At 41.9% G+C, this 11,411-nt stretch overlaps 1 non-coding gene across 1 annotated transcript; it reads left to right on the top strand.

Annotated features, from left to right (window-relative positions):
* Positions 1-11,005: 11,005 nt before the first annotated feature.
* LOC121825564 (U6 spliceosomal RNA) lies at positions 11,006-11,114 on the top strand. Its single transcript, XR_006067888.2, has one exon. It is a non-coding gene; the product is annotated as a U6 spliceosomal RNA (small nuclear RNA).
* Positions 11,115-11,411: the final 297 nt, after the last annotated feature.

Genomic DNA, 11,411 nt, shown 5'->3' with positions numbered 1-11,411 from the left:
GGAACACATTCATTCACCCAGGATTACACACACACACACACACACACACACACACACACACACACACAAAATAAATAGATTTTTCAGAAAAAGGGTCTGAGGGGAAAAACTTTGCCTTTGTGTCTTGTTGGTGAATTTACCTACCATATTTCTGAATTCATCAATTTGGTTGCTATTGCTATTGCTATCACTGTTGTTGTGTTTGCTGACATCAGGACCCAGGCTCTTCAGCTTTCCAATGTCACTGAAGGCCAATGACTCCCCAGAAATTCCTCAGGTCTACAGTGCCAGGATTTCAGTAAGGGGACTGCCAAGCCATCCAGCTCCCTAGACAGACTGACCACTGGATTCTTAGTAAATCTAGGACCAAGAGCCAGTGCTGGGCTATCCAGCTCTTGTAATAGTAAGCCACTCTGATATATTCCCTTTAGTATATATTCAGTTTATCTGTTCTGTTCCTCTAGAGGACCCTAACTAGTCACCCTGATAACTAGAAAATTAATGTCTGAGGATGCTTGGCTCAGCCATTAAGGTGGTGTAGTGCTCTTCCGTAGGACCTGAGTTTGGTTCCTAGTATGCACATCAGGCAGCTAGCTCACTACCACCTATAGCTCCAGCTTCAGGGGAATCTAGTGCCCTCCTCTGGCCTCTGAAGACATTGCACTCATGTGCACAAAGTTTCACCCCCCACATAATTTAAAATACAAATAGATTGAAAAAAAAAAAACTAAAGTCTAATTTCCCACTCCATGGTAAAGGGTGACTCTTAGCAAGGATTATGAAAGCTATGAGCAGAGGCAAGGCAGGTGGGTTAAATAAGTTGGAATTAGGAATTCCAAGAACTAGATAGAAACATTAAAACAGAGGCTGGATTATATGAGACAGCAGTGAGCTGACTACAGATAATTAAATATTTCCTCCCTTTGGTTCTTTCTTTCTTCCTCCCCTTCCCACTCAAACAAAGGTGTATATGAACAATGAGGAGCAAAGGTGAACGGAGATTTTTAAAAAGAAGAATGGAGATAAAGAGGGTGGAGGAGCAAGATTTTTCTCAAAAATGATTTCAATATTGTCAAAAACTCAGGTACTGCCCTGATCATTTAATGTGTCTTGAAATTATAATGTTTTTATATTGTAGAGAATGCATTGTTTTCTAGAAAGTGAAGACATCAGTAATAAGAAAAATGTGAAAGGGAGCAAGATATACAGAGATTATTTTAATTTAGAAAGTACAAGAGATCTTTCGCTCACTGAGTAAGCTCAGCAACACAAGTTCTCTTGAGCTTCCCTGCTGGGTTGATGGTAGATACGGAATGCAAACATTACTAATGTTTTCTAGACTCATTAATCATGATGTGGTGTAACACGCGAAGACCTGGGGACTAGGGGGTGTTAGCACCACTTGGCATTTAATCCATTCAAGAAACGTGATTTCAGAAGGTAAAGTGGGCCCAGTGAGCACATGTGGGCCCTTCTCCTGTGCTTTGAGGCACTTCAGGAGGAAAGCGATGTATTGGAATGGATTCAGGATAGATTGTAGGGTGGGTTCAAGAGAGCACTGAGGACTCCAGAATCAGGTGAATTGGGTATCTCTAGACAATGAGATGGTAAATTAACAGATTTTAGTTTTTTTTTTTTTTTGCATTATTTATTTTCCAGGAAGTGCCTCACTACCTAAAGCAGGCTCACCTCAAACTAATGGCAGTCCTCCTGCCTCAGCCTCCTGAGTGCTGGTGTTGGAGGCATGCACCATCGTGCCTAGCACAATTTTTTCTTCCTCCTCTGCCCTTTTTCCTCCCCTGCCCAAAGGCAGATGCTTTTATGGGGCCAGAAGCGATTTTGTTCTCCTGAACTGTAAGGGCTGGATTTTTGTGTGTTTTATTAGAACTGAGAACTGAAGCAACACTGGTAACGGGTTAGACAAAAACACGGTGTCAGCATGAAGAGCCTCAATTCTGCAGCCCCGAATGTAGTGTTGATAATACAGCCTAAATAGACACATTAAAGACTTTAAATTCAAAGAACCAACATTTAGCAAAACTGCCCAAATAGATCCAGTTGCCTCCTTCCTATTTCTTTCTGCCCAGTCATGCAGCTGGCTAGACCCCCAGCTTCTGTCACAGCAGTGGATTTATTGAATTAGTTCTCATTAATGAGATATGGACCAAGTCCCCCACGGGACACAGACATGTGTATCTCTCTAGTAACCCATGTAACCTTCCTAAAACTCCTTTTCTTATTTGCTGGCCCCAGGCATGGAAACCAGATAAAGCTTTTGGGGTCTCAAACATGCTGCCAACATGGAAGGTGCAACCTTGTGGAGTAGAGCAAGCTAGCATCCTCGTCGGATGTTGATGGATGTCATGAGGCTATATTTTATTGGTCTTAAGTTTGCTTTAATGAGTACAAGATATGGTGATCTAAATAATCATATGAAAATCATCCCCAAAGAGGCACAAAACGGTTTCATACCATTTCAAGGATGACTTCACGCTTGATCATTCAAGCCTGGTGGAGTTGTACCCATGAGCTCCTGGGATGTGAAAAAGGGAACATAATGATCCCTTGTCTGATATTTCTGGCCCTGGTCTTTAAGTTTCCATTTCCTCCAAAAGTAGGTCATTTCCCCTCGCCTGCAGTGTGCTTCTCTTTCCAGTTACAACACAAAGGGAAGGAGGGCTTGGGGTCCCACTCTTAGCCCAACAACCACAACTGTTTCTGCACCTTCACTTCAAGGCAAAGGGCTACAGTTCATCTGCTACTGTTTTCATGCACAAGGGCAGGTGTGCCTATAACAGTCACCTCTGTGGTCGTGTGCAGACACAGAGACCCAATTCCCATGCCAGAAAAGATATACGAACATTCTAGGGCCAAGAGAAGAAAAGAAGGGGCTCATTTGAGCCCAGATAAAACCCAGACCCCCTTGGAGTTGCCCAGCTCCAAGTCTGCCTTCTCTGCCAGAGAGATCTATGATGCTTCCAAAAAAAAAAAACCTTGCTCCATTTGACTCTGGGCTGTTTCCCTGCCTTTTAATTCTTTAGTTGGTGGAGGAAAACTCATAATCTAGCTAGTATCAGAGTCTACAGAGTTTGGTCTTTGCTGTGCCCTTCACAGTTTGATCAGAGACACAGCTACAGAATTGAAAGGAATCAAATCTTGACTGGTTCCTAAATCAAATGCCCATAAAACTGTGCAACAATCCCATCAAGAAAATGCAATAAACTCCTCTTTAAAAACATGCTCTAATAGATACTATATTGTTTGCATATTGATAACCTTTTTGATTAAAATATGTATCTTTTATTCTTTGCGGGCCTTTTATTTTACTGCGCTAAACTAGAAAACGCAAAACAAATGCCTAACATGTCATTCACCCAAATGCTGCTGAACAAAAATGCATGGCAAATGGTTTGTCTAATTAGTGTAGGAAGTGTGAGTTTCACAAACGCTCCTCTCCTCCAGGTCCTGCCAAGATTCGCGGACTGGCTTAATGACTGACCTTTCCCTGAGATTGGCATTTCCAGTTCACTTGTCCAATTGTTCTCTGGATACTAATAACCCGCCCACTGCTTTTCACACTCACAGGGAAATGCCACTGCAAGACGCAACACTGTTAAATGTCATCTAGGCAGCAGATAACAGGGTTTAGAATGGACATCTCTGCAATACAGCAATCTTGCTAAATCTCCTTGGCCCTAAACATTGACCTTCTAATGCTTTTGTATTGATGGTGAAGAAGACCTAAGACAGACCTTGGAACTATTTCAACACGCGTTGGAAATTGCCAATCATGACCCCATATTGAATAAGCAAAGTATTCATGGAGTTGGTCTAGGTGTGGTTTGTAGCTCCACCACACTTACCTGTGAGCGTTCTCTGTGGAAAAATTCATCATTAAAGTGATCTACATCAGAGCTTGAAGAGATGACTCAGTAGTTAAAAGCAACTGCTCTTGCTTAGGACCTGGGTTCAATTTTCAGCATCTACATGGATGTTCACAACTACCTGTCACTCCAGTTCCAGGGGATGAGATGCCCTCTTCTGGCTTTGTGAGTACCAATCACACACGCAGTGCATGTATATGCAAACAGGCAAATAAAATAAAATAAAACACATAAAATAAAAAAATGAAAGGCCTACATTCAAGGTGTGAAGAAAATCTCCCAGATAGATGCTACACTTTTCACTAAGCCACTAAAAGACTAATTAGCTGATTACGACTAGCTGATTTTGGGAGGTTGGAATGTTGTCTGTCCAGGGCCTAGTTTATTTTTATCCTGGGTTCTTTTCATCCTCCTAAATAATCCATTCTTTGTGCATCTCCGAGACTGACTGAACATCCTGTAACTAACTGATAAAACCTTTCAGAATGTATTAACAAACCCTAGTTTCCACCAAGCAGAAGGCTAAGCATGTCATCAGATAGCATCCAAGTCCTAGCGCTGAGATGTCCTTGCTTTACCATAACCACCTAAACTCAATGTTTCCACCAATGTATTTGAAGAGTGACTTAGTCTATGACTTTTCTTTGTTCGGTTCCCTATAATAACTGCACCAAACTAGATCAGAATATGGAATTTGAAGCAACCTGGATCTGTGCTCCCAAGCTATGACGATTCACTTTGGCTCCAGAATAAATTCTTATTTATCCTTTTGAGCTCAGAGTTGTGCTTTTGTGGGGACAAAGGAGAGGGGAAGCTTAGATGTCACCTCTGTGGAAAGAATCAGGAAGAATATGTTGTCATTTTAAGCGTGTGACAAGTCTGAGGGCCAAATACCATCCCTCCCTTACTCCCCAAATGCATTTATCTGATGAACAACACAGATCACTGAGCACACCAGAGCTACCTGTGGGCATCCCCCGAGTAAATGCTCCACGTCTTTCTCAAAATGATTATTCTTTGCAAGTGATTTGCTACTGCCTGAGCAGGAGGGAGAGCCACAACTCTTGCTGTTTCTTATTGAACCTAGGCAACATGATTACTTAAATATTTTTACACTGAAGATATTCCTCTGGCTTCCAGGAAATCATTTGAGGAAATGTCTTTGAATAAACCTTCTCAAAGATCACATTTTTAACCACTCTTATCTACCCCAATGTATTATTTCCAATGTTTACTTTAAGTCAAGCATGTGAGACCACTGAGACAAATCTAGGTAGAAAACCCTGCTTAGTAGATAGTATTCTGTGTCTACGAAGTTAAAATCCAACATTAGTAACCAGATTGAGAGCGCTTGTACACTTCTCCTGGGTATACTGTGGAGGGTAGGTTCTTTGCATCTCTCCCAATGGCTGCCATTTTTAATTTTTCTTTCTTTTTCTTTAGGGGAGGTGGTTTGAGACAGGGTTTTTTTTGTGTGTAATAGCTCTTCCTGTCCTGGAATTCATTTTGTAGATTAGATTGTCCTCGAACTCACAGAGATCCAACTGCCTCTGCCTCCCGAGTGCTGGGATCAATGGCATATACCACCATACCTAGCTCAGCTTTTACTCTTAAAATATTTTCTCTTCATGGACCAGACAGAAGGCTCAATGGTTAAGAAACTTCAAAGGGTCTTGGGTTCCATTCCCAGAACCTACATGGTGGTTCACAGCTACCTCTAACTCCAGTTACAGGGGATCTGATGCCCTCTTCTGGCTTCTGCACTCATGAGCACACACAGAGACATACAGATGTCCATATAATTTTTAAAATATAAATATAATATATAAATTTTAAAAATCTTAAAAATGTTTTCTCTTAACCTAAAATAAAACACAACGTACTTTTATCAGACAATGACAAACACATTTGATATTTGAAGTAGTTCCCAGGTCTCTTAGGTAGAATTATTATTGATGAAACATCATGACCAAAAGCAATTTGGGGCAGAAAGGGTTTATTTGGCATAGATTCTGGGTCACAGTCTGTTGAGGGAAGTCAAAACAGGAACTCAAGTAAGGCAGGAACCTTAAAACAGGAGCTGATGCAGAGGCCATGGAGGAGTGTAGCTTACTGGTGTGCTCTTCATCGTTTATTCAGTCTGGTTTCTTAGAGAACCCAGAAGCACCAGAACAGGATTGTCCCCACTCACAATAGGCTGGGGTCACCCACATCAATCACTAGTTAAGAAAATGATCCACAGGCATACCTATAGCCAATCTTATGGAGGCATTTTCTCAATTGAGGCTCTCTCCTCTCAGATGACTCTAGCTTGTGTTAAGTTGATATAAAACTAACCAGCACACCAGCTATATATATATATATATATATATATATATATATATATATATATATATATATATATATATATATATATATATATATATATAAAACCTTGGTTCTTATCAGATTCTGATCCAGCTGAAATCTTCTGCCTAATCCACCAAAACATCAGATCTGCCCAGATAAATATATGCCTGCTTTAAAACAAAGTTGTCAAAATATCAAACAAAACAAACAAAGACATCCCCCTTACAACTGTGTGTTCAAAACTATCCAAACCACTCGCACCTTTTTAAAGCATCCATAGTTTTATAGAAGACAAAAATGGGATCCATAATAGTTTTCTAATAAGGAAAGATGGATTTAAATTAACCATTTGGGTAGGTATAATATAACCAACAGCTTCTTCCTTCTCAGTCCAAAGGATTTCATCTATTGGAAGAGCTTTTCGCTTGCCCCACAGGAGAAAAACATGAGAAACTTATTGAGAATATCCTCATTGTCCTTCATAGGTCATGGTTATGCATAATGAGATGGAATTTATGTTATTTAACTAGATGGTTTAGTGGCGATTTGGCAGTTAATTATTGGAAAATTGTGTTTGTAACCAATAGCAACTGTAATTGGATGTCAAGTTTGATAGTGACTCTCTCTGTAAAATGACATATCCTGGAAGAGAATGTGTCCAGGATGAGGAGCCTGAATGTCAGGCAATGACCTGGTGCAATCTGTTCTATTTTATTCTACAAGACCAAGGCATTTTCATGGCTGATAGCATTTACAAAGAACCTGTGGGAAATAAGACCTCTCCCCAAGGACAGGTCAGCTTGACCAGACTAGAGCATTCAACCTTGGATTGCAAAGCAGTCTTTTTAGTTGGACATGGTGGCTCATGCCTGCAATCCCAGTATGTGAGAGGCAGAGGGATCAGAAGTTCCAAGCACTCCTTGGCTGTGTAGCAAAATGTGCAGGGGACTGAACTCAGGTCTTCTGCAAGAGCAGTGTGTGCTCCTAACCACTGAGCCATCTCTCCAGCCACATCTTTTCTTCTTACCTAACTTCATAGCTGTCATCTTGTCCTGCTGAGCTCTGCTTAAGATTGTGCTTTGCTTTCCTTAAGCCAGGCTTATCACTCTGAAAATCAGTTCTTCCCTTTTCACCGAGATCTCTCTCCCATCTTAGAAATCATCGTGGTTACTCAGATCAGACAACTTGTTTTCTTTTTGTTAAATCTGAGAGCAACATTCTCATGCAGGTTTCCCCTTCCTCTGGGGAAGCCAAATTTTATGATTTTGAATGGAATTAATTGAAACCAATCCATCACAGCTAGATCAACAGTGCGATGATCAGCAACAGATGTTTCTCATAGTAGTTAAGTTGGCTCAGCAATGGGAGATGAAATGCCCATCCCTTAGCATTGCCAAGAGTGCTAACAAGGCCATATCAGCAACAAAACTGCCTGCTCAAGGGGCCATGTAGCAGGCTAGGATCAGGAATTCTTGCTAACATTGTCTGATTTAGCTCTCTGCTGAGCTTGGCCATTTTCACCCTGTTAATAGCATAGAGGATGCTACACTCCTCAATAAACTGCTTAGGGTAAGTCATCAATTTATCTAAGACGTCCTGGCCCCAACTGTTGCATTGGTCTTCTTTATTCCTCATCCCTGGTTCTCCCACTCAACACCTCATCATTCAGGACCTTATTCCTGTGGGTTTGGCTCAATCCTGGGCACATAGCCCTGCTGTGCAGCAGGCACAGAACTCCCAGGCTAAAGTTACTAAAGAGCCACCAGCAATCCCTCTGAGGAGTAATCCACAAAATCCCTAACACTCAGAAGTCCTGAAGCAGAATGTGGAAGGGCTAGTAGGGAGGCATGTCCTTCTCGTCACCAAGGACACCAATGAAAGTTCTTGTTTCAATTTGTTTAAACTGAATGGACCCTGGGTAGAAGTAGAGGGATCCAAAACTCTCTAAGTTATGTAGAGTGCACACATGGAGATCTACTGTTAAGAACCTGTTTTTCTGATTTTCAATGATGGAGGTGGGAGGGGAATAGAGTCAGAGAGAAAGAGAGAAGAGAAAAAGCAGAGAGGAGGCAAGAGAAGAGGGAGGAGGACAGAGACACAGAAAGGAAAAAGATAGAGGAAGGCAGAGATAGAAGACAGGGGAGATATGGACAAAGGCAAGAGAGGGAGAGTGGGAGGGAGAGAAAGAGAGAGAGAGAGAGAGAGGCAGAGAGAGAAATGGGAGGGGAGGGGAGCACCATCCCATGGGCTGGGGTCCTGAATAAAAAGGAGACAGTGACCTGGGCACCAGCACTTAAGCGTCTCTGCTTCCTGACTGTGGATGTCATGTGACCAGCCACCTCATGCTCCTGCCTCCATGCCTTTCCCACTGTGACAAACTGTACCCTCGAAGTACAAGCTAAGATCAACCCTTCCCTCTGTAAGTCACACTCGTCAATTATTTTTATCAAAGCAACAGGAAAAGTAACTAAGGCAACATCCAAATAAATCATCCCAAATCTAATCAGACTGTCTGTCACTCCAGATACCCCCCTTCGAATAACTGCATATCAGGAAGCCACCAGCATAGACAAAGCCAAAGTATGCTGGCCTGTTATTGGGGAAGAGAGATCCATTCTAGTTCTAGCCTGCTTAAATGATACAATTCTCATGATGTCCCTCAAATTATTCAGTCAACCACTAAAAATATGAGAAAGTTCTAGAACTGATCATGATTGCAGTGTGTCAGGTAATCTGCTGCCTACTTAGAGTATCTGAAATGGAGTTCCTGAGTTCCACTAACTACCTGTGTTTGTAGAAATGGAAAAAAAATATAATCCTCCCATCATGGTCTACCAGTAGAGTGTCAGTCACTGTGATAGACGTGAGACAGGGTGAAGACATGGGGACCTATGACAGCTCCTTGAAAACCGAGGAAAAGACTTAGCTGTACTATGGCCATGCTCCTTTAATGAGTGAGACAGAGTGCATATGAGGTAGTGAGAAACTTCTAGAATTGCCATCTAGGGTGTGAGTGTCCTGTGCCAATCCCCATCCTGAGATATAAAAACTGGAGGATGAGATGTCTCCATTTACCAAGGCCTGAAAAGTTTCTGAGAATCACCTATTCTGAGAAACATTAATAAGGAAGCCAAAGGGATCACATTATAGTTTCCTAACAAGCAAAACCAGTGCACTACACTTACAAGACAGAACGGAGCTGCTCCACTGCTGTCGCGTACCAAAAGGGGCTGGGGAACCTAAACCAAGCCGCCAGCCATGCTTGCTCCCGGGGGCTCGCTGCCAGTTCATCTACCTTACAAGAGAGCGTGCATCTCCACAGCCCCACCTTTTATTTGGGTCAATACTCCCTAGTAAAATCTCCACCCTTTGAACCAAACCGCTCCTTTCAATTGGCTGGTGGACCCATGACAGGATTCCCATAACAAAACATGGTGATAGCCCAGAAACATACTGTCCTTATTTCCAGGTTGGAGTCCCAAGGAAAGAGACCCAAGCTAGTCCCAAATACCCCTGTGGCTGCTGAATGAGAGCAGCCAGTCATCTCAGAGAATTCCTGCCTTTTCAGTGCAGAAGGTAGTAAAGGAAAATTGAGAAGAGTCATAGCTAAAAGCCCCGACCTCCTTTCAGTGGGAGGTCCCCTGACAAAAATCAGAAAGTTACAACAGGTAAGGGAAAGTGAGCCACAAGCAAAATCATAAGCGCTTTTTTTTTTTTTTTTTAAATCACAACACTAGCAAATCCACTTAAAACTTTGGAATTGATATGGATACCCAAATATTTTCTTAATTGGCTGACAAAAAAGACAAAGGCTGACAAGGTTTATTAAAGCATTTCATAATTACGAGATTTCGCCTGCCAACTGAAGAAGGCTTTCAAAGCATTTCATAATCGTGAGATCTCACCTGCCAACCCAGGGATTTCAGGGAAGAACAGCTCACTGTATTTTCTGTCTTTGATTCGGGTTATAACAATTGTGTAGTGTTTAAAAGAGATTGCCGTTAACTTAGTGGTGATAATTAATTTTTTTTTTCAAAAACAGTGTACATTCGGGTGTTGGATATCCAAACTGAAGAGTCATAATATTAAATTAAGTAAGGCTGGAGAGTTGACTCAGTGGTTAAGAGCACTTGCTGCTCTTCCAGAAGACCCATGTTTGATTCACAACACCCACAAGTTAGCTCACAATCATTAGTAACTCCAGTCTTGGGAGATCCGGTTTCCTTTTCTGATATCCACGGTACCAGGCACACATGTGGTACACATAAATAGAGCCAGTTGTAGCTTTTTTAAAAAAAAAAAATCTAGCAGGCTTCCCAATGGAAAGATAAGCATAGCAACTATCAACTTCAAGCCAGGTGTTCTTAGAGTGTGCCGTATCCTCAGGAGCTAATGACTTCGACACAAACTCTTTAATTTCTCATTCTCTCTGTTTCCACAACAGGGTGGATATTCTCTATTCTCCCATGCCTTCCTATGAGCTTCTATCTTGAAAAATTAGATATTCATCCCCCAGGCAGTCATTGTTTCTATCTCTCTCATTATGCACCCACGCTGAAGAATGGACTGACTTTTAAAATACTCAATAGCTGGAGCCCATAGCTACTTCTAAAGTCAAAGCAAAAGAAAAGTCACCCATCCCTTACCTCTTCATACTATTTGAGGAAACGTTTTCTAAATCATCTTTCCCCTCATAGTGTGTTTATAATGTATCTCTCTTTAATAGTCGCTGTGAAACAAGAGTTATGCAAATACTCCCATAGAAGGCAAATTGGTGCTCACAGCGGCAGCCAATGTGCCAAAATGGAAAAGATACCGAGGAGACCAGCATGGCCCCTGTGTGGGGATGACATGCAAACTCACAAAGCAGTCCATATCTCATAACTGGACCAAGGGCTGAGGAGACGTGACCATGGTTTGAGTCTTCAGCCCCAAATGCAAAAGCGATCATACACCCTCCTGGAATCAAGGAACACCATGGGAAGGGAGGGATAATGCAAGAGCTAAGGCCGGGGAAAGTGGGGAGATGAAGGATGGCTTCTAGAAACCACACGGTTGTTGCATTCATGAAGGCACTGCCTCCATGATCATTGCACAAATCTGTATATGATTGGACCTATCGATGATATTTCATCCTGGATAGGGGAGTGGCCCATAAAGCATTGTTGGCAGTTGATG

Source organism: Peromyscus maniculatus, chromosome 23, assembly GCF_049852395.1.
Source record: "Peromyscus maniculatus bairdii isolate BWxNUB_F1_BW_parent chromosome 23, HU_Pman_BW_mat_3.1, whole genome shotgun sequence".
In the NCBI taxonomy this organism is placed as follows: domain Eukaryota; kingdom Metazoa; phylum Chordata; class Mammalia; order Rodentia; family Cricetidae; genus Peromyscus; species Peromyscus maniculatus.
Note: the sequence above shows the minus strand (reverse complement) of the source record. Positions and strands in the feature narration are given on the sequence as shown.